Source organism: Hypanus sabinus, chromosome 7, assembly GCF_030144855.1.
Source record: "Hypanus sabinus isolate sHypSab1 chromosome 7, sHypSab1.hap1, whole genome shotgun sequence".
Lineage (NCBI taxonomy): Eukaryota > Metazoa > Chordata > Chondrichthyes > Myliobatiformes > Dasyatidae > Hypanus > Hypanus sabinus.
The window spans coordinates 97,966,648-97,991,862 of record NC_082712.1 but is presented as its reverse complement, the minus strand read 5'-3'; the positions used below and the strand labels follow the sequence as shown (position 1 = coordinate 97,991,862).

At 45.8% G+C, this 25,215-nt stretch overlaps 2 long non-coding RNA genes across 2 annotated transcripts in view; one reads left to right on the top strand and one right to left on the bottom strand.

Annotated features, from left to right (window-relative positions):
• Nucleotides 1-22,987, top strand: part of LOC132397034 (uncharacterized) — a 28,443-nt gene extending 5,456 nt beyond the window's left edge. The window contains exon 3 of the long non-coding RNA XR_009513241.1: nucleotides 20,124-22,987. This is a non-coding gene — a long non-coding RNA (uncharacterized LOC132397034). The remainder of the gene's footprint in view (nucleotides 1-20,123) is intronic.
• On the bottom strand, nucleotides 1,430-25,186 carry LOC132397033 (uncharacterized). Its single transcript, XR_009513240.1, has 3 exons — nucleotides 24,851-25,186; nucleotides 15,265-15,351; nucleotides 1,430-10,071 (listed from the first exon to the last, which is right to left on the bottom strand). It is a non-coding gene; the product is annotated as an uncharacterized LOC132397033 (long non-coding RNA).
• Nucleotides 25,187-25,215: the final 29 nt, after the last annotated feature.

Sequence of the window (25,215 nt, the reverse complement as noted above, 5' to 3'; positions counted from 1 at the left end):
TGATTTCCCTCTCGTAAATCCATGCTGACTTGGACCGATCCTGTTATTGCTATTCAAATGTGCTGCTATTTCATCTTAGACCATAAGACAAAGGAGCAGGTCCATTTGGCCCATCGAGTCTGCTCCGCCATTTTATCATGAGCTGATCCATTCTCCCATTTAGTCCCATTCTCCCCGACTACTACCTATCAATCTCTGCCTTAAGTACACCTAATGATTTGGCCTCCACTGCTGCCTGTGGCAACAAATTCAACAGATTCACCACTCTCTGGCTAACAAAATGTTTTTGCATTTCTGTTCTGAATGGGCGCCCTGCAATCCTCAAGTCATGTCCTCTCATACTAGATTCCCCCACCATGGGAAACAACTTTGCCACATCCACTCTGTCTATGTCTTTCAACATTCGAAATGTTTCTATGAGGTTCCCCCCTCAATCTTCTAAACTCCAAGGAGTACAGTCCAAGAGCGGTCAAACGGTGCTCAAATGTTAACCCTCTCATTCCCGGAATCATTCTAGTGAAGCTTCTCTGAACCCTCTCCAATGTCAGCACATCCCTTCTTAAATAAGGAGCCCAAAACTGCACACAGTATTCCAAGTGAGGTCTTACCAGTGCCTTATAGAGCCTCAACATCACATCCCTGCTCCCATACTCTATTCCTCTAGAAATTTTAAGCCAACATTGCATTCGCCTTCTTCACCACCGACTCAACCTGGAAGTTAACCTAAAGGGTATCCTGCACGAGGACTCCCAAGTCCAGTTGCATCTCAGAACTTTGAATTCTCTCCCCATTTAAATAATAGTCTGCCCTTTTATTTCTTCTACCAAAGTGCATGACCATACACTTTTCGACATTTTAATTCATTTGCCACTTCTTTGCCCATTCCCCCAATCTATCCAAGTCTCTCTGCAGACTCTCTGTTTCCTCAGCACTACCGGCCCCTCCACCTATCTTTGTATCATCAGCAAACTTAGCCACAAAACCATCTATTTGATAATCCAAATCGTTGGTAAACAATGTGAAAAGAAGCGGCCCCAACTTGAACCCCTGCGGAACAGCACTGGTAACCAGCAGACAACCAGAATGGGATCCCTTTATTCCCACTCCCTGTTTCCTGCTATTCAACCAACGTTCTATCCACATATGTAACTTTCCCGTAATTCCACGAGCTTTTATCTTGTTTAGCAGCCTCATGTACGGCACCTATTCAAAGGTCTTCTGAAAATCCAAATACACAACATCCACTGCATCTCCCTTGTCTAGCCTACTTGTAATTTCCTCAAAAAATTGCACTAGGTTTGTCAGGCAGGATTTTCCTTTAAGGACACCATGCTGAGTTCTGCCTATCTTGTCATATACCTCCAGGTACTCTGTAACCTCATCCTTGATAATCGACTCCAACAACTTCCCAACCACCGATGTCAAGCTAACAGGTCTATAATTTCCTTTTTGCTTCCTTGTCCCTTTCTTAAATAGCAGAGTGACATTTACAATCTTCCAGTCCTCCGGAACCAGGCCAGAATCTATCGACTTTTGAAAGATCATTGCTAATGCCTCTGCAATCTCCACTGTTACTTCCTTCAGAACACTAGGGTGCATTCCATCTGGTCCAGGAGATTTATCTACCCTTAGACTATTCAGCTTCCTGAGTACTTTCTCTGTTGTAATTGTGACTGCGCATATTTCTCTTCCCTGACACCCTTGAATGTCCGGTATATTGCTGATGCAAAATACTCGTTCAGTTCCTCTGCCATCTCCTTATCTCCCATTACAATTTCTCCAGCATCATTTTCTATTGGTCCTATATCTACTCTCACCTGTCTTTTACTCTATATACTTGAAAAAGCTTTTAGTATCCTCTTTGATGTTATTTGCTAGCTTCCTTTCATAGTTCATCTTTTCCCTCTTAATGACCTTCTTAGTTTCCTTCTGTAAGCTTTTAAAAACTTGCCAATCCTCTGTCTTCCCACTAAATTTTGCTCCCTTGTATGCCCTCTGCTTTGCTTTTACTTTGGCTTTGACTTCTCTTGTCAGCCACAGTTGCATCCTTTTTCCATTCAAAAATTTCTTCTTTGGAATATATCTGTCTTGCACCTTCCTCACTTCTCACATAAACTATAGCCACTGCTGCTCTGCCATCCTTCCCGCTAGTGTCCCTTTCCAGTCAACCTTGGCCAGTTCCTCTCTCATGCCACTGTAATTTCCTTTACACTGAAATACCGACAAATCGGATTTCGGCTTCTCTTTCTCAAATTTCACAGTGAACTCAGTCATGTTGTGATCACTGCCTCCTAAGGGTTCCTTCACTTCTATGTCTCTAATCATTTCTGGTTCATTACACAATACCCAACCCAGAACAGCCGATCCCCTAGTGGGTTCAACAACAAGCTGTTCTAAAAAGCCATCTCGTAGACATTCTACAAATTCTCTCTCTTGAGAGCCAGTGCCGACCTGATTTTCCCAATCCACTCGCATGTTAAAATCCCCCACAATTATCATAACACTGCCCTTCTGGCAAGCCTTTTCTATTTCCTGTTGTAATTTGTAGTCCACATCACTGCAGCTGTTTGGAGGCCTGTAGATAACTGCCATCAGGGTCCTTTTACCCCTGCGATTTCTTAGCTCAACCCATAAAGATTCTGTACCTTCCAATTCTATGTCAACTCTTTCTAATGATTTAATATCATTTCTTACCATTAAAGCCACGCCACCCCCTCTGCCTACCTGCCTATCCTTCTGATACACTGTGTATCCTTGGACATTCAGCTCCCAGAGACATGCATCCTTCAGCCACGTCTCAGTGATGGCCACAATATCATACCTGCCAATCTGTAACTGTACAACAAGATCATCCACCTTATTCCTTATGCTGCGTGTATTTAAGTATAAAACCTTAAGTCCAGTATTTGGTACTTTTTGCATTGATTGCACTGCAACTCATCCCAATGGCTGCAAATTTGCTCCATCACCTGCCTGTCCTTCCTGACGTCCTTACTGCTCACTACCTTAGATCTATTTCTGTTTTCCCTCTCCTCCACTCCATCATTCCAGTTCCCATCCCCCTCCCAAATTAGTTTAAACCCTCCCTAACAGCTCTATTAAACCTTCCCGCCAGGATATTGGTCCCCCTAGGATTCAAGTGTAACCCGTCCTTTTTGTACAGGTCACACCCGCCCCAAAAGAGGTCCCAATGATCCAGAAACTTGAATCCCTGCCTCCTGCTCCAATCCCTCAGTCACGCATTTATCCTCCACCTCATTCCATTCCTACTCTCACTGTCGCGTGGCACAGGCAGTAATCCCGAGATTACTACCTTTGCGGTCCTTCTCGTCAACTTTCTTCCTAACTCCCTATATTCTCCTTTCAGGACCTCTTCCCTTTTCCTACCCATATCATTGGTACCTATATGTACCTCTGGCTCCTCACCCTCCCACTTCAGGATATCTTGGACGTGATCAGAAACATCCCGGACCCTGGCATCAGGGAGGCAAACTACCATCCGGGACTCCTGACTGTGTCCACAGAATTGCCTATCTGACCCCCTAACTATTGCAACCCCTATTACTACTGCCTTCCTCTTCCTTTCCCTACCCTTCTGAGCTACAGGGCCAGACTCTGTGTTGGAGGCACAGCCACTGTTGCTTCCCCCAGGTAGGCTGTCCCCCCCCCCAACAGTACTCAAGCAGGAGTACTTATTATCTTTTATAATTGACTCCAGCTTCTTCCCCACCACTGATGTCAGGCTAACTGGTCTATAATTCCCTGTCTTCTCTCTCCCTCCTTGCTTAAAAAGTGGGATAACATTAGCTACCCTCCAATCCTCAGTAACTGATCCTGAATCAGTAGAACATTGGAAAATGATTACCAATGCGTCCATGATTTCTAGAGCCACCTCCTTGAGTACCCTGGAATGCAGACCATTAGGCCCTGATGAGTTGGGATACATGGGTGCTACTCTGGTTGGCAATCAGTGGTGAGTGGTGTGTCACAGGGGCTGGTGCTGGGCCCGCAACTGTTCACAATATACAGTGGCATGCAAAAGTTTGGGCACCCCGGTTAAAATTTCTATTACTGTGAATAGCTAAGCGAGTAAAAGATGACCTGATTTCCAAAAGGTGTAAAGTTAAAGATGACACATTTCTTTAATATTTTAAGCAAGATTACTTTTTTTATTTCCATCTTTTACAGTTTCAAAATAACAAAAAAGGAAAAGGGCGCAAAGCAAAAGTTTGGGTGCCCTGCATGGTCAGTACTTAGTAACACCCCCTTTGGCAAGTATCACAGCTTGTAAACACTTTCTGTAGCCAGCTAAGAGTCTTTCAATTCTTGTTTGGGGGATTTTTGCCCATTCTTCCTTGCAATAGGCTTCTAGTTCTGTGAGATTCTTGGGCTGTCTTGCAGGCACTGCTCTTTTGAGGTCTATCCACAGATTTTCGATTATGCTTAGGTTGGGGGACTGTGAGGGCCATGGCAAAACCTTCAGATTGTGCTTCTTGAAGTAGTCCATTGTGGATTTTGAGGTTTGTTTATGATCATTATCCTGTTGTAGAAGCCATCCTCTTTTCATCTTCAGCTTTTTTACAGACGGTGTGATGTTTGCTTCCAGAATTTGCTGGTATTTAATTGAATTCATTCTTCCCTCTACAGCAACACAAGTCCAAAGCAAGATCGATCCACCCCCATGCTTAACGGTTGGAGAGGTGTTCTTTTCATTAAATTCTGCACCCTTTTTTCTCCAAACATACCTTTGCTCATTGCGGCCAAAAGGTTATATTTTATCATCAGTCCACAGGTCTTGTTTCCAAAATGCATCAGGCTTGTTTAGATGTTCCTTTGCAAGCTTCTGACGCTGAATTTCATGGTGAGGATGCAGGAAAGGTTTCCTTCTGATGTCTCTTCCATGAAGGTCATATTAGTGCAAGTGTCGCTGCACAGTAGAACAGTGCACCACCACTCCAGAGTCTGCTAAATCTTCCTGAAGGTTTTGTTTTGCCTTTCTAGCAATCCTACGAGCAGTTCTCTCAGAAAGTTTTCTTGGTCTTCCAGACCTCAACTTGACCTCCACCATTCCTGTTAACTGCCATTTCTTAATTACATTATGAACTGAGGAAACGGCTACCTGAAAACGCTTTGCTATCTTCTTATAGCCTTCTCCTGCTTTGTGGGCATCATTTATTTTAAGTTTCAGAGTGCTAGGCAGTTGCTTAGAGGAGCCCATGCTGCTGATTGTTGGGACAAGGTTTGAGGAGTTAGGGTATTTATAAAGCTTTGAAATTTGCATCACCTGGCCTTTCCTAGCGATGACTGTGACAAGCCATAGCCCTAACAAGCTAATTAAGGTTTGAGACCTTGGTAAAAGTTATCTGAGAGCTCAAATCTCTTGGGGTGCCCAAACTTTTGCATGGTGCTCCTTTCCTTTTTTCCCCACTCTAAAATTGTACAAAACAAAAATAATACACTAATCTTGCTTAAAATGTTGAAAAGAATGTTTCATCTTTAACCTTATGATTTTTGGCGATCAGGCCATCTTCTACTCACTTAACTATTCACAGTAACAGAAATTTTGACCAGGGGTGCCCAAACTTTTGCATGCCACTGTACATTAACAATCTGGAAGAGGGGACTGAGCGGAATGTATTTAAATTTGCTGATGACACTAAAGTGAGTGGAAAAGCAAACTGTGCGGAAAATACGGAGAGCAGGCAGAGAGGTACATTTAGGTTAAGTGAGTGGGCAAAGGTCTGGCAGATGGAGTACAATGTCGGTAAATGCGAGGTCACCCACTTTGGAAGGAAAAACGAAAGAGCAGATTATTATTTAAATGGTGAAAGATTGCAGCATGCTGTTGTGCAGAGGGAGTTGGGAGTGCTTGTGCATGAATCACAAAAGGATGGTTTGCAGGTACAGCAGGCTATCAAAAAGGCAAATGGGATGTTTGCCTTCATTGCTAGAGGGATTGAATTTAAGAGCAGGGTAGTTATGCTGCAACTATACAGGGTACTGGTGAGGCCACACCTGGAGTACTGTGTACAGTGCTGGCCTCCGTACTGGATGAAGGATATACTGGCTTTGGAGACGGTGCAGAGGAGCTTCACCAGGTTGATTCCAGAGATGAGGGGGTTAGATTAGGAGGAGAGATTGAGTTGCCTGGGACTGTACTCACTGGAATTCAGAAGAATGAGAGAAGATCTTATAGAAACATACAATATACAATTATAAAAGGAATAGCTAAGATAGAGGCAGGAAAGTTGTTTCCACTGGTAGGTGAGACTAGAATGAGGGAACATAGCCTCAAGGTTTGGGGGAGTAGATTTAGGATAGAGATGAGGAGGAACTGCTTTTCCCAGAGAGTGGTGAATCTGTGGAATTCTCTGCCCAGTGAAGCAGTGGAGGCCACCTCAGTAAATATATTTAAGACAAGGTTGGATAGATTTTTGCATAATAGGGAAATTAAGGGTGATGGGGAAAAGGCAGGTAAGAGGAGATAAGTCTATGGCCAGATCAGCCATGATCTTGTTGAATGGCAGAGCAGGCTCGATGGGCAAGATGGCCGACTCCTCCTCCAATTTCTTATGTTGAATGCAAGACTACTCATCTGACAGATATATCTCTCTCCTGTACACCATCAGAACTATTGTGTCTGTAACTGGATCTGGACATCTAGACAGGCAGGCTGAACAGTCCATCCGTGATGGCTGAAGCATCTCCAGCTCCATCACTGCCCAGGGCTACCTGCTGACTAACTGCACCGCCAGATCCAGCTCAAACCGCATCATCAAGTTCACTGATGACACAACAGTGGTCGACCTCATCAACAACAATGGCCAGTCAGCATTCACAGAGGATGAGTGGCCAGCACCACAACTTGAGTCCCAATGTGGACAAGACCAAAGAGATGATGGGACTTTTGGAAGAGACAGGCTGCCCACTCCTCACTACACACACATGGTTCTCCGTGGAGGAGTGCACATAATGGATGATCTCACCTGGTACCTGCATACCGCCTCCTCTTTAGTCAAGAAAGCACAGCAGCATCTCCACTTCCCGAGGGGACTGAGGCAACCCCCCCCCCCCCCCCAACCCCACTGTAACCAGTTTTTACAGGAACACCATTGGGTTGTTCTGACCATCCGGGACAGGAATTGCTGGACAAGACGCTACGAAGGATTGCGAGGGCTGCCGAGAGGATCGTCAGGGTCTCTCTTCCACCCAGTAGAGATATTTGCCAGGGACACTGCGCACAATCTCTTTCACCCCCTACCATCAGGTAGGAGGTACTGTAGCACCAGGATTGTTACAATTGGAAACAGCTCCCCCCCCCCCCCCGGCCATTAGCAGCGTTATACTGTTTACTTTTGAACTTTAACCATATTATTTGTTAATTTATTTGTGGCGTGTTATGTGTATGCGTTATATGTACTGTGTTGTGCACTTCGGCCCGGAGCAACATTGTTTCATTCAATGATGTACATGTAGACAATAAATGAGAATTTGAACCTCTTGCAGCAATGCAAGTTGGCAACTCCTGCTTGGGGCCTGGAGTCATTGGGAAGTGGTTGCAGAGGGAGGGTGGCAGTGAGGAAGAACCGGCTGCACCCTGACCCTGATACACAGCAGATCCCTAAAACAAATTCCACACGTTCGCTGCCCTCTAGCCAAAGAAATTCCTCCTCACTCTAGTTATAAAGGGACATCCCTTTAATCTGAGGCTGTGCTCTCTGGTCCTAGCATCTCTCACTACTGGAAACATCCTGTCCACTTCCACTCTGTCCAAGCCATTAAGTAACCAATGAGATCCCTGCTCATCCTTCTAAACTCTGTCATGTACAGGTCTAGAGACAGAAAAACATATGTTAACCCTTTTGTTTCCAAGATCATTCACGTGGACTTCTTCTGGGCCCTGTCCAACGTCAGCACATTCTTTCTTAAATAAGGGGGCCCAAAACTGCTCACAATACTCCAAGTGAGGCCTCACCACTGCCTTATAAAGCCTCAAAATTACACCCTTTCTTTTATATTCTAGCCCACTTGAACTAATGCTAACGTTGTGTTTCCCTTCCTCATCACAGACTCAACCTGCAAGTTAACCTTAAGGGAATCTCCCAAGTCCCTTTGTACCTTGGATTTTGAATTTTCCCTCCATTTAGAAAATAGTCTATGCTTTTATTCCTGCTCCCAAAGTGCATGACCATACACTTCCTGACACTGTATTCCATCTGCCACTTCTTTGCCCATTCTCCTAATCTGTCGAAGTCCTTCTGTAGCCTCTCTACTTCCTCAACACCACCTGCCGCTCCATCTATCTTTGTATCAAGCCACAAAACCATTGATTCCATCATCTAAATCATTGACATATAAGGTGAAAAGAAATGGTCCAGCACCTGCCTCTGTGGGACACCACTAGTCACCGGCAACCAATCAGCAAACACTCCCCTTATTCCTACTCTTTGCCTCCTAACAACCTCTGCTTTATCTTTCCAGTAATACCATGGGCTCATAGCTCATTAAGGTGTTGTGTTTTTAATATTTCAGTAACATTTGAGTAAACTTGTGTATATATATTGTTTGATCAAGCATTATTGTTCATTTAAATAATTAATTATGGGTTATATGTAAAAATAAGTGAAATACATACATCATCATGCTACCGCACAATATGTGTGTACCTCACCAAAAGTAAAGGACAAAACTGGACTTAAAGTTCAGACTTCCTTTGAATTAATTTAATGTTTTGAAGTGATAAAGCTACCATTGTCGGCGACGTATTTTCAAAATGAACCCAACATGGCTATTGGCCGGCTGAAGCTCACTGAGATGTTTAGACTAAAAAAAAATACACAGAAAGTAAAAAAATACAGCCCAGTACATGTTATTCAGAAAGGAAGACATAGTCAAGTTTTTTTTTTAAGTAAGAAGATGGAAGAATTCGCGGGTTCATAAGGAATGAGTATCACGTGATAATAATCATAAAAATAGCAGAAATGCTGGCTACATCGGGAAGATTGGTGCATTTGATTCCACAAGAAATAATTGGCTCATGTATACAGAGCTAATTGAACAATATTTTGAAGCAAACAAAATAGCAAGTGAGAAACAAGTGCCAATTTTGCTGAGTGCTTTGTGTTTAAAGGCATCCAGTTTGCTTCAAAGTTGAACTGTTCCAACCAAACGAGGAGAAATTTGCCTTGCTGATATTGTCAAAGTAATGCAGGAACATTTAGAATCAAAACTATTGTTGACTGCAGAACGCTTTAGGTTTCATAAGTAGAATCAACAAGAGGAGAAGTCCATTTCAGTTTACGTGGCTGAATTGGGATTGCCTGAGCATTGTCAGTTCAGTGATGGGCTTAATGATACACTGAAAGATCTTTTAGTTTGTGGAATCTTACAAGAAAGCATTTTTCTTACAAGATAACAGCTCCTAACTGAAGTACAACTCACATTTAAAAGAGCAGTTGAAATCACTGTATCAATGGGAGCAATCGACAGACACAATTGAGTGGCATTCACAAATGAAAGTGAGCACGAACAAAATTGCAACGTCTAAACCGAAACTGTTCTGACCAAATTGTGTTATCGTTGTGGCAGGGGCTCACATGTACCAGACCAATGCAAAGTAGGACACATACAAAGAGCATGTCAAGCAGACAAAAATAAATGGACTGATCAGGGAAGAGTAAAAGCTAAAAAATCAAGTTGCAGTTTCAAATAGAGCGCTGATGTGTTGATGAAAAATCTGATAATGAAGAAGGTGACACAGGACTTGGTGGCCTTATGATTTACAATGAAAAACTAACAATAGGCAAGTGAAATGGGAAATTAATTGAAAAAAAATTAGACACCAGCTCAGCTATTTCAGTCATTCCACAAAATGAGTTTGAATGACATTTTTAACTGAAGCCTGCAGAGATCCAACTAAGAACATATACCGGAGAAAGCAAACCCCTATGGGAATGACATTCATACAGTGAAATACAACAACCAACAGGAGAGCAGCATTGTGGGAATGTGACTGGCTGAGACAACTGCAACTTAGTTGGCGATCCATCCACCATTTGCGTGCCACATCCCCTGCAATAGAGTCAAATGAAAGTGAATTAAGAAAGGCACTGAGTGATGCTACTAATGTCTCCACACTGAGCACCATGAACCTCTGCCAATCGAGGACAAACATTTGCTGGGGTCAGCCTCTGTGCCTCTGGTGGAAAGCGTATAGGACCAAGGAAGGACAATGTTGTTCGGAGGAATTGTGAAAGCAGTGGTCTGACTGCTGCATATCGGCAACATATCAGAGAAAGCTTCAGATGTGTTTGTTAGTCAGGCAGCTGCTTGTGAAATGTGCCTTCGTTTTAAGCTGGAAGAGAGTTAAAGAAGATTCAGGAAAGTTGCAAGCATTCAGCTTTTGTGAGCATAAGGAACCAGAATCTACTCTACGTGTAAAGGCTCTTTGCTGCAGTTTCAGAGTCAACTCCTACAGCCACCATGGAGAAGACTTCAGAACGTGAGACTGCACAAGTCTCACAGAGTGACCCCACTTGTCAGGAAAGACATTATCCCACAGAAGTAAGAAATCCTTGAAAGCAATTAAATCTTTTGGCCTGAATGGGACAAGTTAACATTTTCTATACAGTGGATGTCAGTATAGTTGTATTATATAGTAATAATAGTTGAGGTGCATTCTCTATGGAGTTGGAGTTTATAGCTAAGCAGGGAAGACTGTTGTGTATTTAATATTACAGTGACACTTGAGAAATACTGTGAATATATTGCAGCACACACAAAATGCTGGAGGAACCCAGCAGGTCAGGCAGCATCCATGGAGAGTAATAGATAGTCAACATCTCAGGCAGAGACCCTTCAGGACTGAGAAAGAAGGAGGGGTTAGTCGCCAGAATAAAAATTGGGTGGGGGGGTGGAGAAAGGAGGTTAGCTGGAAGGTGATAGCTGAAGCCAGATGGCTGGGAAAGGTCAAGGGCCGGAGAAGAAGGAATCTGATAGGACCATAGGAGAAAGGAAAGGGGGAGGGGATCTGGGGGAATTAATAGATAAGAAGAAGAAAAAGGTCAGTGTGGGGAATAGAGTAAGGTGGGGGAGGTGGGAAATTAGTTCACTAGAAGAAGAAATCAATATTCATGCCATCAGGTTGGAGGCTACCGAGACAAAATATAAGGTGTTGCTCCTTCACCCAGAGGGTGGCCTCATCTTGGCACAGGAGGACACCGTGGACCAACATGTCAAAACGGGAACAGGAATGGGAATTAAAATGTTTGGCCATCGGGTAGTGATGTGCGGAGGTGTATGACGAAGCAGTTCCCCAATTTACAATGGACCTTAGCAATGTAGAGGAGGCTGCTTCAGGAGCACTGGACACAATGGACAACCCCAGCAGGTGAAGTGTTGCCTCACCTTGAAGGACTGTTGTATGTAAAAATATATAAATAGCATACATCACCATTTAAAGTAAAAGACAAAGTTAGACTCACATTTCAGACTCCAATATCTTCCTTTGAATTACTGTAATATTTTGAAGTCACAAAACATAGCAAAAGGCCTTCTGAAATTCCAAATACACAATATCCACGGATTCTCCTTTGTTTACCCTGCTTGTTATTTCCTCAAAAAATTCAAACACATGTTACGTACCCTGTAACTGGGACACTTACCAGCAAAGATAGAGAGGTCCATTGAAGTCTGATGGTACTATTTTTAACAGTATTTATTGATAAAAATACACAAAAATAATATCAATCCAAACATACAGATGATATACGTCGTCAATACTAAATCTAAAAGCGCGGGTATAATAATAATCACTAAGAAATACCTCTATTGTTGTCTAGGGGTTAATGTATTGTTTGATGGAAATATAAAAGTCACTTTAGTTCATTCAAGCTGCAGCGTTTCGGTTGGAGAGAAAGACCAGTTAAAACTTGCCCATTCCTTTTATGATGTCAATCCTTTGAGAGTCGTTGGGAGTTGATTTCCCCGTTGTTAGCTAAAAACTGCTCTTCCGTGGTAAAGGCTCACCGATTCCGGGGCAAATGGAAAAGAACGCACATGGCCTTCCCACCGGCTTTCGCTATTACAGGATCGCTAGCGTTTCTTCTGGTGCGTCTGAGGGGCTGTTCCCACAGACCCTCTTTTATCCTGACTTACAGGGTCTCAGATGTCAATCAGGTTGGGATGATGCAATCCCTCCACCAACCTCCCCCTCGGTTCATTGCCTGGGGCTTTGATGCATCGTACAGGATTCAATACACAATCCTGTCTCCAAGAGACAATAGCCGGTATCAATGGTTCCGCCTTTCGGAGGCCAGGACACATTCCAACTCTTTGTAGATTCTGCATGTCTTTCTCTCATTTCCTGGGTCTCCTGAACTGACTCAATAGTGATCTTGCGATTCTCACAAAGGAGGGGGCTACCCCGCACCCTTCAGCCCCTCAGAGCGGTGGCACATTCATAACACACATCTGTCAGGCAAGATTTTCCCTCAAGGAAACATGTTGACTTTGGCCAAATATCCCAAAACCACATCCTTAAAAATTGACTCCAACATCTTCCCAACCACAGAACTCAGGCTAACTGGCCTATAGTTTCCTTTATTTTGCCTCCCTCCCTTATTGAAGAGTGGAGTGACATTTGCAATTTTCCAGTTCTCCGGAACAAATCCAGAATCTAGTGATTCTTGAAAAATCATTACTAATGCCTCCACAATCTCTTCAACAACCTCTTTCAGAACCCTGGGGTGTAGTCCATCTGGTCCAGGTGACTTATCTACCTTAAGAACTTTCAGTTTCCAAAGAACTTTCTCTCTAGTCATGGTAACTTCATGACCCTTGACACCTGGAACTTCCTCCATACTGCTAGTGTCTTCCACAATGAAACACTTATTCAATTTATCCTCCATTCCTTGTCCTGCATTACTACCTGTCCAGCATTTGCCAGTCACCCCTCCCTTTCAAATGAGACAGATGGACATATTATGAGCGAAAGCATGTTGTACTATTGTACAGCACTCACACAAGCTCTTAAAGTTTCCTGTCAATAGGTACTTGAAGCCAGAAGATTATGTTGTCTTACAGCAGGGGATTCCCAGCCTGGGACCATTGTTTTGGTGCATGGCATAAAAAAGGTTGGGAGCCCCTGCTGGACGGGAGATTGGGTACTGCTGAGAGCCTACTTACGAAAGAGCTGCCTGGAGCTCCATGGAGAGTATTGCTGACCACATCTAGCTCTTCAAAGGTCCAAGAGAAGTTGACATGATTACAGAAAGTATACTGCAGATGCTGTGGTCAAATCAAGACGTACAAACAAGCTGGATGAACTCAGCAGGTCGGGCAGCATCCGTTGACTGCTCATTTCAACAGATGCTGCTGGACCTGCTGAGTTCATCCAGCTTGCTTGTACGTCTTGACATGATTACACGCCTGACACATTGAGCCAGCGGTGCCACTGGACTAGAAAACATGTGGCCAGAAGAACATTGGTGATTGGGACCGATGGACTGAAGTCTCCATCACTGAGCACTATGAGTCTTGGGTAATCTGGACATCTGTTTTCCACTTGCATCTCAGTAGTAATACTCCAAACACTTGGCTTCACCCTAGTTATGACCATACGTTGGGTCCTGACAGGTCAGCCCATTGGGAGTACGCTAGAGAGGGCCTATACATTCCAGAAGGTGGCTTGCCAATGCATTTGTACCCCTGGACCATAACGAGTTTGAGTCCATTTACTTTGATAACAAAATTGGAACTGTGAATGGAGGATGGACCTGCACTGCCCGTAGCAATGACTCTTGCCAATGTAGCTATTTTATCAAACGACTTGCAACGGTCGCATAACCCCCTCCCCCCCACCCCACTCTGAAGCTGTTTCATGGGGATAGGGGTAAGGATGTTAACTGTAACCATCAAGGGACGGGTCTAAACTTAGGCAACAGTCTGTGCAATGTCTACACAACTGGTGACCCTCCGAATCCTGTCAATGGTACTTACTGGATCTCTGGCCAACAGACTGCTGGGATAGTCCTTCCAAAATGGGACCTCTGGTCAGAGGCGAAGTTGCGGAGGAGTAGATGTACCACCTCTACACGCCACTGCGTCACTGCGTAGGGCTATGGAGACTGAGTGTTTCTGGATTGCAGTGTTCCTGCCAGACTGGCTTGTGAGAGCATTAATGTGGACTATGCAGCACTGCAGGAGGTGGCTACTAACACAGTCTTAGTGCTAGGTGACACGAGCCAGACCACGTGACTGCCGAGACGCTGGCAATCCACACCGTGGCCCTTCAAAGTCGACTAGTACTTGACTTTCTGTTGTCCGAGAGCTGGTACATGCCAGGAGTGTTGCCCGCACATCCCTGACATCAATAGCCAACCGTCCTTGATGAAAAGCTCACAGGGTTTCAGAGACTCTGCCCTATTGAAGTTCAGTAAGATTTATGAATTTCTGTCTACAGGACAATGGGGAGAAAGTGTGGAAGTTGAGGTAAGGCGAGGGTTAAAGACAGCATCCAGGCAAGGATAGCCTGGTTCAGTTGTAGTTAGGTGTGACCTTTGAAGTGAGACTGCCAGCGACACCTCTGCTTTCTAGAGACGAGATGGGCTGGGGTGACTGGGGCATTGTGCTCTAAAACCAGATGAGTGAGGCCTCTGTTCTGAGTCTTTCACTGAAAGGCCTTCCTAAAACATAGCTTCCCTTTTTAAGGTAGGGGTGCCAGAGGCCGATGAGATAAGAATAACTGAAGGATGTGAAACACACTGAACAATTGTTTTGAGAGACATCGTTTTTCTAACTTACCAAATGTTCAACATCCTTAACTGATAAGCCAATTCTGTGTAAAAATGGCAGTTTTCTGTTCAAACCAGAACAGTGTGGGAGACAGGTACCATGCTGTTCTCCTTGTGTCCAAGGAAATTAAAAAGAATACTTGAGTTGTAAGAGTGCGTGTGTTCTGGTCCCAGTTACTTTATTTTATAAATCAGCAACAACAATTTGATCCATTCCTCTACCCACATGGGTAACATCTGCAGATTTGACCACAGTGATGTGAACAGCACGTGGAGGCTCCGTTCAGATGTGAGACCAAACTTACCCACAACACTCCAGATGTGGTCCCACCAAGGCTGTGTAGAACTTTAGGAAGACACCCTTGTTCCTGTCCCCAAACCCTCCTGCGGAAAGTCAATAAACTGCTCCACTGCTTCACTCCCCTGCACGTATTCTATCAGCGGGGGCTGTTCATGGACACTGACCTCTCACCTTTTTAGTAACATGCTGAATTGGTCTCCTCCTTGCACTGTGGATGATGTTGTATTTTTCCCATGTTATCAGTCAGAAGCTCTCCGTCTGTAGAAATTTGCAAGAATCTTTGGTTATATACCAATTCTCAAACTCCTGATGAAATATAATGACTACAGAATGCAGAATAAAGTGTAACAGCTACAGAGAAAGTGCAGTGTGGGTAGACAATAAGGTTTGTTTGTTATGTGCCGTGTTGTATGATGTGGGCGATTATGGTGACCATGATTGTTCTTGGAAAATTTTTCCACAGAAGTGGTTTGCCATTGCCGTCTTCTGGACAGTGTCTTTACAAGATGGGTAACTCCAGCCATTATTAACACTCTTCAGAGATTGTCTGCCTGGCGTCAGTGGTCGCGTAACCAGGACTTGTGATGTGCACCTGCTGCTCGTACGACCAACAACCACCTGCTCCCATGGGTTCATGTGACCCTGAGTGGGGGCTAAACAAGTGCTACACCTTACCCAAGGGTAACCAGCAGGCTAGCGGAGGGAAGGAGCTCCTCACACCTCCTTCGGTAGAGACGTATCTACACCCAGCCACCCCAAAATGATAAAGTGCAAGATCATAATGAGCTAGATTGTGAGGTGAAGAGTCCACCTTGACCCAGGGAACTATTGACTAGTCTGATAACAGTGGGATAGGTCTGTTCTTGAGCCTGCAGGTAGGTACTTCTAAGCTTTTGGATCTTCTGCCTGACAGGAGGAGAGAGAAGAGAGACTATCCGGGGTGAGTATGGTCTTATATTCTGTCAGCTGCTTTACTGAGGCAGTGAAAAGTGTCGTCAGAGACCATTGGTGGGGAGGCTAGTTTCCACGATGTCCACAACTCTCACGTACAGAGCCATGACCAGATCAGATGCTTTCTGTGGTGTGTCACTTAAAATTGGTAAGGATCAAAGGCAACAAACCAATTTTTTTCCAGCCTCTTGAAGAAGTTGAGATGTTGGTAATCCTTCTTGGCCATAACATCAATATTGTTGGACCCGGACAGGCTGTTGGTGATGTTCACACCGAGCAACCTCAAGTTCTCAACCCTCTTGACCTCGGGACCATTGATGTAGACAGGAGCATGTCCACTGCTCCTCTTCTTGAAGTTAATGGCCAGCTCTTTTCCTGACCTTGAGGGAAAGGTTCCTGTCATGACAACTCTGTCTCCTTCCTGTGCTCTGACTCATCATTTGAGATGGCCCATCATGCTGGTATCACCAGCAAACTTTTAGGTGGAGTTTGAGCACAATCTGGCCACACACTCCCCAGTGCACAAGAAGTGGGGTGTTTATTGGGGGTGAATGAATGAGCAAGGTCTAGATGAAAGATCTCAACCCGAAACGTTAATTATCCCCACAAGTGCTCGGCCTGCTGAGTTCCTTCATTTGATGGTGTGTGACTCCACTTCCCAGTATCTGTAGTCTGTACAGGGAGAGGGAATCGTTTAGGGGAACCAGCACACAGATGTTATCCAGGAGTGAAACTCTGAAAGTTACCCTGACCTGTGGGAGTTGCCCTCCTCGTCCGAGTGACTGCTGCTGAGACCCTACTTGTAATCCTGGTTTATGTTACAAGCCTTGGTCACTAACAGTTCCAAGATTGATGAAGGTTCAGTTGCAGACATAAGAGATTCTGCAGATGCTGGAAGACCAGAGCAACACACACACAAAACACTGCAGGCAGCATCTATGGAAATGAAGGAACAGTCGACGTTTTGGGCCGAGACCCTTCCTCAGAACTGGGAAGGAAGGGGCAACATGCCAGAATAAAAAGATGGAAGGGGATAGCTGGACAGTGACAGGTGAAGCCAGGTGGGTGGGAAAGGTCAAGGGCTGGCGAAGAAGGAACCTGATAGAAGAGAAGAGTGGACCATGGGAGAAAGGAAGGAGTAGGGGATTCAAAGGGAGATGATAGGCAGGTGAGGAGAAGAGGTATGAGGTCGAGTGGGGAATGAAAGATGGATGGAAAGTGGGGAAGTGAAGAAGGATGAGGGAGGACAAAAGAAGAGAAGAAAATATCTGGAAGGAGAAATCGATATTCTCGTCATCAGGATGGAGGCTACCCAGATGGAATATGAGGAGTTGCTCCTCCGGCCTGAGGGTAGCACAGGAGGAAGCCATAGACCAACATGTCGGGACAGAAAGCAGAACTAAAGTGGTTGACCGGTGGGAAGTTATGCTTTCCCGGATGGGGCAAGTTGCTCGACAAACCACCCCCCAACTTATACTTGGAGCAGCAGATGCAATAGAGAACCCCAACAGATCCACAGGTGACCAGATGTCTCATCTGGAAGGACTGGCAGGTGTTAACATTTCTGTCACTTGCAGGAGGGAGATTAGTGGGAAGGGACAATGGAAGGAAATCACTTAGGGGAGCTACCCCTGCAGAAAGTGGAGAGTTGGCAGGGGTGAGGGGGAAGTGAAGATGTGTTTGGTGGTAGGGTCCCACTGAAGGTGGCAATAGCTGTGGAGAAAGGTATGTGGAATACAGAGGCTGATGGATGGTGGGTGAGGACAAGTGGAACTCCAGCCCTGTTCAGGTGGCGGGAAGATTGAGTGAGTGTGGATGTTCGGGAAATGGAGGTGATGCAGGTGAAGGCTGCATCAATGGTGGGGGAAGGGAAACCTTGAACTCTCAAGAACGAGGACACCTCTGATGTCCTGGAAAGGAAAGCCTCATTCTGCGAGCCAATGCAGTGCAGAAGAGGGAATGGAGAAAAGGGACTAGCAATTTTTACAGGAGACAGGGTGGGAAGAGGTACAGTCAATATAGCCATGGGAATCGGTAAGTTTATAAAAGGTGTTGGTAGACAGTTTGGCTCCAGAGATGGAGATCAAGGAAGGTGTCAGAAATGGACTGGATGAATTTAAGGGCAGGGTGGAAGTTGGAGGCAAAGTTGATGAAATTGATTAGCTCAGCACGAGTGCATGAAGCAGCTCCAATGCAGACATCAATGTAGCACGGGAAGAGTTGTGGATTATCATCAGGAAAGGCTTGGAACGGGCACTGTTCTATGTAGCCAACATAAAGGACAACTTAGCTGTGGCCCATGTGGGTAACCATGGCTACCCCACAAGCCTGGAGAAAGTGGGAGGAACCGAAGGAGGAATTGTTGAGGACAATGAACCAAAGGCAGAACTGCTGAACGTGTGGACCAGTTCTGCCAGACGGAAGAGGGTGGTGGTGGAGAGGAACTGGCTGGGTCATTTGTGAGAAAGAAGTGGAGAAATTTGAGGCCTTCTTGATGGGGGATAGAAGTGTACAGGGACTGAACATCCATGGAGAAGATGAGGCGATCATGGCCAGGGAAGTGAAAGTAACTGAGGAGACTGAGGGGATGTGAAACGTCGGGGATGCAGGTGTGGAGGGATAGAATCAAGTCAAGACGATTTGACGTGGACAAGAGTTCAGTGGGACAGGAACAGGCAGAGTCAGCAGTCCTAGCTGGCCAGTCAAGTTCGTGGATCTTGGTTTGAAGTGAGCAGCATGGGGTAATGGAACTATGCATATGGTGGCAGTGGCTGGGAGTTCTCCAGAGCGGATGAAGTTAGTGATGGTGTCGGAGGCAGTTTTCCAATGGTGTGGAGTGGGGTCCTTTTCAAGTGGAGTGTCTGAGAGATGTCGCCTGGCCTCAGCAAGTAGCGGTCAGCGCACCACACCACAACTTTGTCTGCAGGTTCAATGGTGAGGCTGGGATTGGTGCAGAGAGAGTGGGGGTGAAGTGATTTCAGAGGGGGTAAGCTTCGAGACGGTTGAAGTCTTGTTGGCAATTCGAGGTGAAGAGATCCAGCGAGGGCAGAGAACCAGAGCGGGCTGTACGAGGTGATGAGGAGGGTTGGAGGTGGGTGAAGGTCATTGGTGCAGGGTGGGGAGTTCTTGCCGAAGAGCTGAGCTTGGAGTAGGAGGAGCTTGGTGTCGTGTCAGGAGCAGAAATATGATTACAAGTCGTGTTCAATTACAAAGCAACGATTCGATCACAGGATCAAGGTTCTTGTGACTTCATTAGAGACACGGGTTGATAGAATTTGGTCACAATCTCTGATTGAATCAGACTCAGGTTTAATACCAACAGCATATATCATGGAATTTGTTATTAAGCAACATTGCCAAACACGATATTTAAAAGTGTAAGTTACAGTAACAAGTATATACATATATTCTGTGTGTATTAAAAAAATCAAATTAAATAAGTAGGTCAAAAAAAGAAAAAAACTGTTGTTCATGGGTCCATTGTCCATTCAGAAATCGGACAGCACAGGGGAAGATGCTGTTTCTGAATCCATAAGACAATATGACATAGGAGCAGAATTAGGCCATTTGACCCATTGAGTCTGCTCTATTTCTCTCTCAGCCCTGATCCCCTGCCTTCTCCCCCCGTATCCCTTCGTGCCTGGACCAATCAAGAATCTATCAACCTCTTCCTTAAATACACCCAATGTCTTGGCCTCCACAGCCACCTGTGGCAAAGAATTCCACTGATTCACCACCCTTAGGCTAAGCAATAGTTGAGTGGGTCTTCAGGCTCCTGATGGTAACAGTGAGAAGAGGCCACATCCTGGGTGGTGGGGGTCCTTAATGATAGACACCACCATTTTGAGGCACCGCTCCTTGAAGATGTCCTGGATGCTGGGGAGGTTAGAGCCCATGATGGAAGTGACTGATTAGGTTTGATGACAGGCCATGGTTGTTACAGCTTAATACGAGTTCCAGGCCTGATTATAGTTTTATTACTGTCCCTGACTTGATCATAGGCTCTGATTGTCATGTTTTGATTACAATCCTCAGTTTGATTACAGGCTCTGATTGTCATGTTTTGATTACAATCCTAGGTTTGATTAAACGCCAGCCTTTGCCACTCAGACGCAAAGCCTGCCGGTTGCTATGGTTCGACTGTTGGGACAGCCCCGGTTGCCATGGTTTCACACACCCACCCACTGCATGAGATCATGCAGGTAAAAAGCCAGTGTCAATGTGGAAGGTCTGGTTCTCCCAGTTCTGGTCAACGTTCCGGAACCTTCTGATGTATACAGATTGGCTCCTGTGGAAACTCTGAGTCCCTGTTGATGTTTGCTTGTCAAATTGCCAAGTTAAACTCATCCCAGGGGTAGGGCAGTCGATGCGCAGGAAAGAATCCGGCACACAATCACGGGAAGGGGGCAGAATTCCCAACGTATCCCAGCAGGTGGAAAAATTCAGGGAGGGAATTCTGGAGCCGAGGACCCTGGGGTTTGAGGATTGCCGGTGACAGAGCAACGGGAACTGGGTTGGGGGGGGGGGGAGTTGCTGATTACAGATTAAAGGGAGTCTTATCATTGGCTTTATCTGCTTCACCTCCATCGAAACGTACGTGCTGCATCACTTGTGTCACTGATCAATACAGTCCGAGGACTGTACCGGGGAGAGCCCAGCCCTCCCACAACTGCAGAATTCCTTGCTTACAATTCCCAGTATTTTTATTCAGAGATATGGCCCGATAATGGGCACTTCCAGCCCAATGAGTCCGCACCGCCCGATTACACCCCTGTGACCAATTGACCACAGGTCTTTGCACTGTAGGGGAAACCACAGCACCCGGAGGAAACCTACGAGGCCGTGCAAACTCCTCACAGGCAGCAGTGAGAATTGAACTGGCACTAACCGCTACGCGGTCGTGCCGTGATGGCAGAAGAGATCGCGGGGGGTAAAGAAGGTGACAGATGGTGACCAGAGGGGAGATGACAGCCCTCGGCTAGTGGTGAGGGATCCTGGTGACATCACCGAGAACGCTGCACCGTCACCCAGAGGGAGTGACTCAAGGTACTCTTCACGGGGAATCTGCTGACATCGTGGGGAAGAGGCGGGCTCCACATCGCGTTTCTGTTTGCATTCTATAGTTTCTGCCCGGGCTCTGATGCGTCAGTCACATGCGTGCAGGGGTGAAACAGATCTTGGCAGAATGAGGGAGAGAAGGAGAAAGAGACTGAAAAGAAGGAAGAGAGTCAGAAGTATGTGGAAAACTGAAGCCAAGTTCAAGTTTACTTTCATCTTAACAAGTACATGTCTGAACAAGTGAAAAACCTATTTGCTGCTGCAACTCAGGCTCAGAACATCAGATAAGCAGCACTCACAAGAAAAGCGTAAACTACATGTAAATCAAATAATTTTTACAGGAATAAACACAAATGGAACACTATATCAGGCAGACTGTTGTGAACGGTAATATACAGATAGACCGTAGGCCCTTGGGTCCATGATGCTGTGCCAACATTTTAATCTACTCTGAGATCAATCTAACCCTTTCCTGCCATTTACCTGTTATCTACGTGCCTATCTAAGAGTCTCTCAAATGTCTCCCGCCGCTGCCTGTAGGGAATTTGTGCGTTCTCCGTAACCCTGTGGGGTTCCTCCGGGCGCTGCAGATTTTCCTCCCGCAGTCCGAAGACAAACGGGTTAGTAGCTTAACTGGTCATGTGATTAAGCCAGGGTTAAGTCATAGGTTTGCTGTGTGGAGCAGCTCGAAGGGAGTATTCTGCACCCTATCTCAATAAACCATCAAGAAAATAAATAAATACCTACCTCTATTCCCACCCACGGCAGCATGTTCCACACGCTCTCCGCTCTCTGTGTAAGAAAACTCTCACCAAACATCTCTCCCTATACTTCCCTCCAATCACCTCCAAATTATCTCCCCCTCCCAATAGTCTAATGAAAGCCCCGGGGAAAAAGTCTCTTTTGATAGAAAAATTGTTACTTTGATAATAAATTTACTTTGAACCTTGAACTTGAATTTGAATTGCTGTTTTTGTGTCCCCCCCCCCAACCCCCCAAAACACTTGACATCACTTACTTGCATATGAATTTGGTATGTTTATGTACAGAACACAGGCTCACATATTCTACTGACTTACCCCCGACCGTGAGGCCAAATTTGGAGAATTGAGAGCAGTTCTGATCGCCTACATACAGGGAATATATTAAAAAGTTGACAGAGTGCAGAGAAAATGGACAAGGGTGTTGGACTTGAGGAGTTGAGTTGACTTCAGGAGGGCACAGAGCGACCACTCCTCGCTGAACATTGACGGCTCCTCCGTAGAGATCGTTAAGAGCACCAAATTTCTTGGTGTTCACCTGACGGAGAATCTCACCTGGTCCCTCAATGCCAGCTCCATAGCAAAGAAAGCCCAGCAGCATCTCTACTTTCTGCAAAGGCTGAGGAAAGTCCATCTCCCACCCCCCATCCTCATCACATTCTACAAGGGTTGTATTGAGAGCATCCTGAGCAGCTGCACCACTGCCTGGTTTGGAAATTGCACCATCTCAGATTGCAAAACCTTGCAGCGGATAGTGAGGTCAGCTGAGAAGATCATCGGGGTCTCTCTTCCCGCCATTACAGACATTTACACCACACGCTGCAGCCGCAAAGCTAACGGTATTGTGAAGGACCCCATGCACCCCTCACACAAACTCTTCTCCCTCCTGCCGTCTGGGAAAAGGCACCGAAGCATTTGGGCTCTCACGACCAGACTATGTAACAGTTTCTTCCCCCAAGCTATCAGACTCTTCAATACCCAGAGCCTGGACTGACACCTTACTGCCCTATTGTCTTGTTTATTTTTTATTGTAATACCTGCACTGTTTTGTGCACTTTATGCAGTCCTGGGTAGGTCCGTAGTCTAGTGTAGTTTTTTTTCTGTGTTATATTTTACGTAGTTCAGTCTGGTTTTTTGTACTGTATCATGTAACACCATGGTCCTGAAAAACATTGTCACATTTTTACTATGCACTGTACCAGCAGTTATGGTTGAAATGACAATAAAAATGACTTGACTTGACTTGAGTTAGGGAAAGTTTGACCAGGGTAGAACTTTATTCCCTGGAGTGTAGGAGAATGAGGGGAGATTTGATAGAGGTGTACAAAATTATGAGGGGCACCTGGAGGAAACCCACAAGGTTACGGGGAGAACGTACAAACTCCTTACTGAAGGTGGTGGGAATTGAACCCAGGTCACTGGTACCGTAAAGCGATGTACTAACCCCCACGCTACCGTGACGGTCAATCTGTATGGACTGTGTGGAAAGGCTTTTCACTCTGACAAAGGATCTGCTGACTCCAAGCTGGCCTGACGAGTCCAGTGCCAGCCCACACAGCTGGACAGATGTGCCAGAGTGGCTGGCATACACTATTCCGTGGCCACAAACACCTGGATCAGAACCAGAGTAAAGTCAGACACACGCAACAGGTCAAGCAGCATCCGCGGAGGCAGGAGAGAGATCACGTTCCAGGGCAGGAGAATTCTGATTTATCACACCTTCACTGGAGGCTGGAGCCCGGGAGTGGCCTGTCCTGGGGCCGGGGGCCTGTGTGTGGGTGGGTGGATACCACAAAAGGAAGGGGCTTGTTTTGTTGCTGTTGTTCTGCCAAACACTTGAGAATGTGCAACATCGACACTTGCAGGCTGCCCTCAGGTTCCAGGATTAGGTTTAATATCACTGGCAATGTGCCACGAAACTTGCCATTTTATGGCAGCATACATTGAGATACACAATTAAAAAAAACTATGAATTATAGTAAGTGTACATAGATATAATTAAATAACTAGAGGAAAAATAGTGAGGTAGTGTTCATGGGTTCAGTGTCCATTCAGAAATCAGATGGCAGAGGGGAAGAAGCTGTTCCTGAATCACTCAGTCTCCTGTACCTCCTCCCTGATGGTAACAGCGGGAAGAGGGTCAGTAACGTTTTTCAGGACCATGGTGTTACATGACACAGTACAAGAAACTAGACTGAACTACGTAAAAAACAACAGAGAGAGAAAAAAAATACACTGGACTACAGGCTGTCCTGGGTGGTGGGGGTTTTTCATGACAGATGCCGCCTTTTTGAGGCATCCCTTCTGAAGATGTTCATGTTGCTGGGCAAGCTAGTGCCTCTGGTGAAAGACATTCCTCCTCATCTCTCTTATAAAGGGACATCCTTCCATTCCGGGTCTTGGACTCCCCCACAACACTTGAGGACCCAAGTTCTAGGGAAAAGTTGAATAGATTAGGACTTTATTCCCTGGAACGTAGGAGACTGAGGGGAGACTTGATAGAGGTGTACAAAATTATGAGGGGTATCGATGGGGTAAATGCAAGCGGTATCTTACCCTGAGGATGGCCGAGACTTGAACTCATAGGTGAAGGGGGAAAGGTGGAATATTTAAGGTGGAATCGGAGAGGGGACTTTTTCACTCAGAGGGTGGTGAGAGAGTGGAACCAGCTGCCAAGGGAAGTGGTAGTTGTGGGTTTGACTGCAACGTCTCAGAGAAGTTTGGATAAGAGCACGGCCAGGAGGGTTATGGACAGCTATGTTTCAATAGGACCGGACAGAATAACAATCTGGCGCCAACCAGAGGGGCCCAGGTGCAGTTTCGGTGCTGTGGAGAAACCTACAAGTGGGCCTTTCAATATTTAGTATGTTTCAGTGACTCTCCTCCTCTCTCTGAACTGGACCCGAGTTCTCAATTATCGGCACACCTCCGCCACTCAGTTTCATGGGCCCTACAAACAACCCAAACTAAGTTAACTCAAAACTCACTGGTCAGAGTGAAGTTCGGGTGTCGCTGACTACCCCGGAGGTGAGGGGACGGGTATCCTTGGGGATGGAGTGTGTCCGGGACTCGACCCCATTCCCTGCCTTCGTCTCGGGTCTCGGTAGAATTCGGTCGGAGGCGAGGGGCGCCTTCCTGGGCTGAAGGAGAAACCCTCTCAGCCGGACTCGTTTACTCTCACCCCAACCCCTGAATCATCGGCGAAACCAGATGATTCGGGTCATCGTCACGTGGCTGACACCCGTGGGATCTTGCCGTTCCTCTGGGCTCTTAACAGTGGCGGAGTCTGAAGTTCAACAAATCCGTAATATTATGGAGGAAATGTCGGCAGCGTGTTTGTGTGTTTTTACGA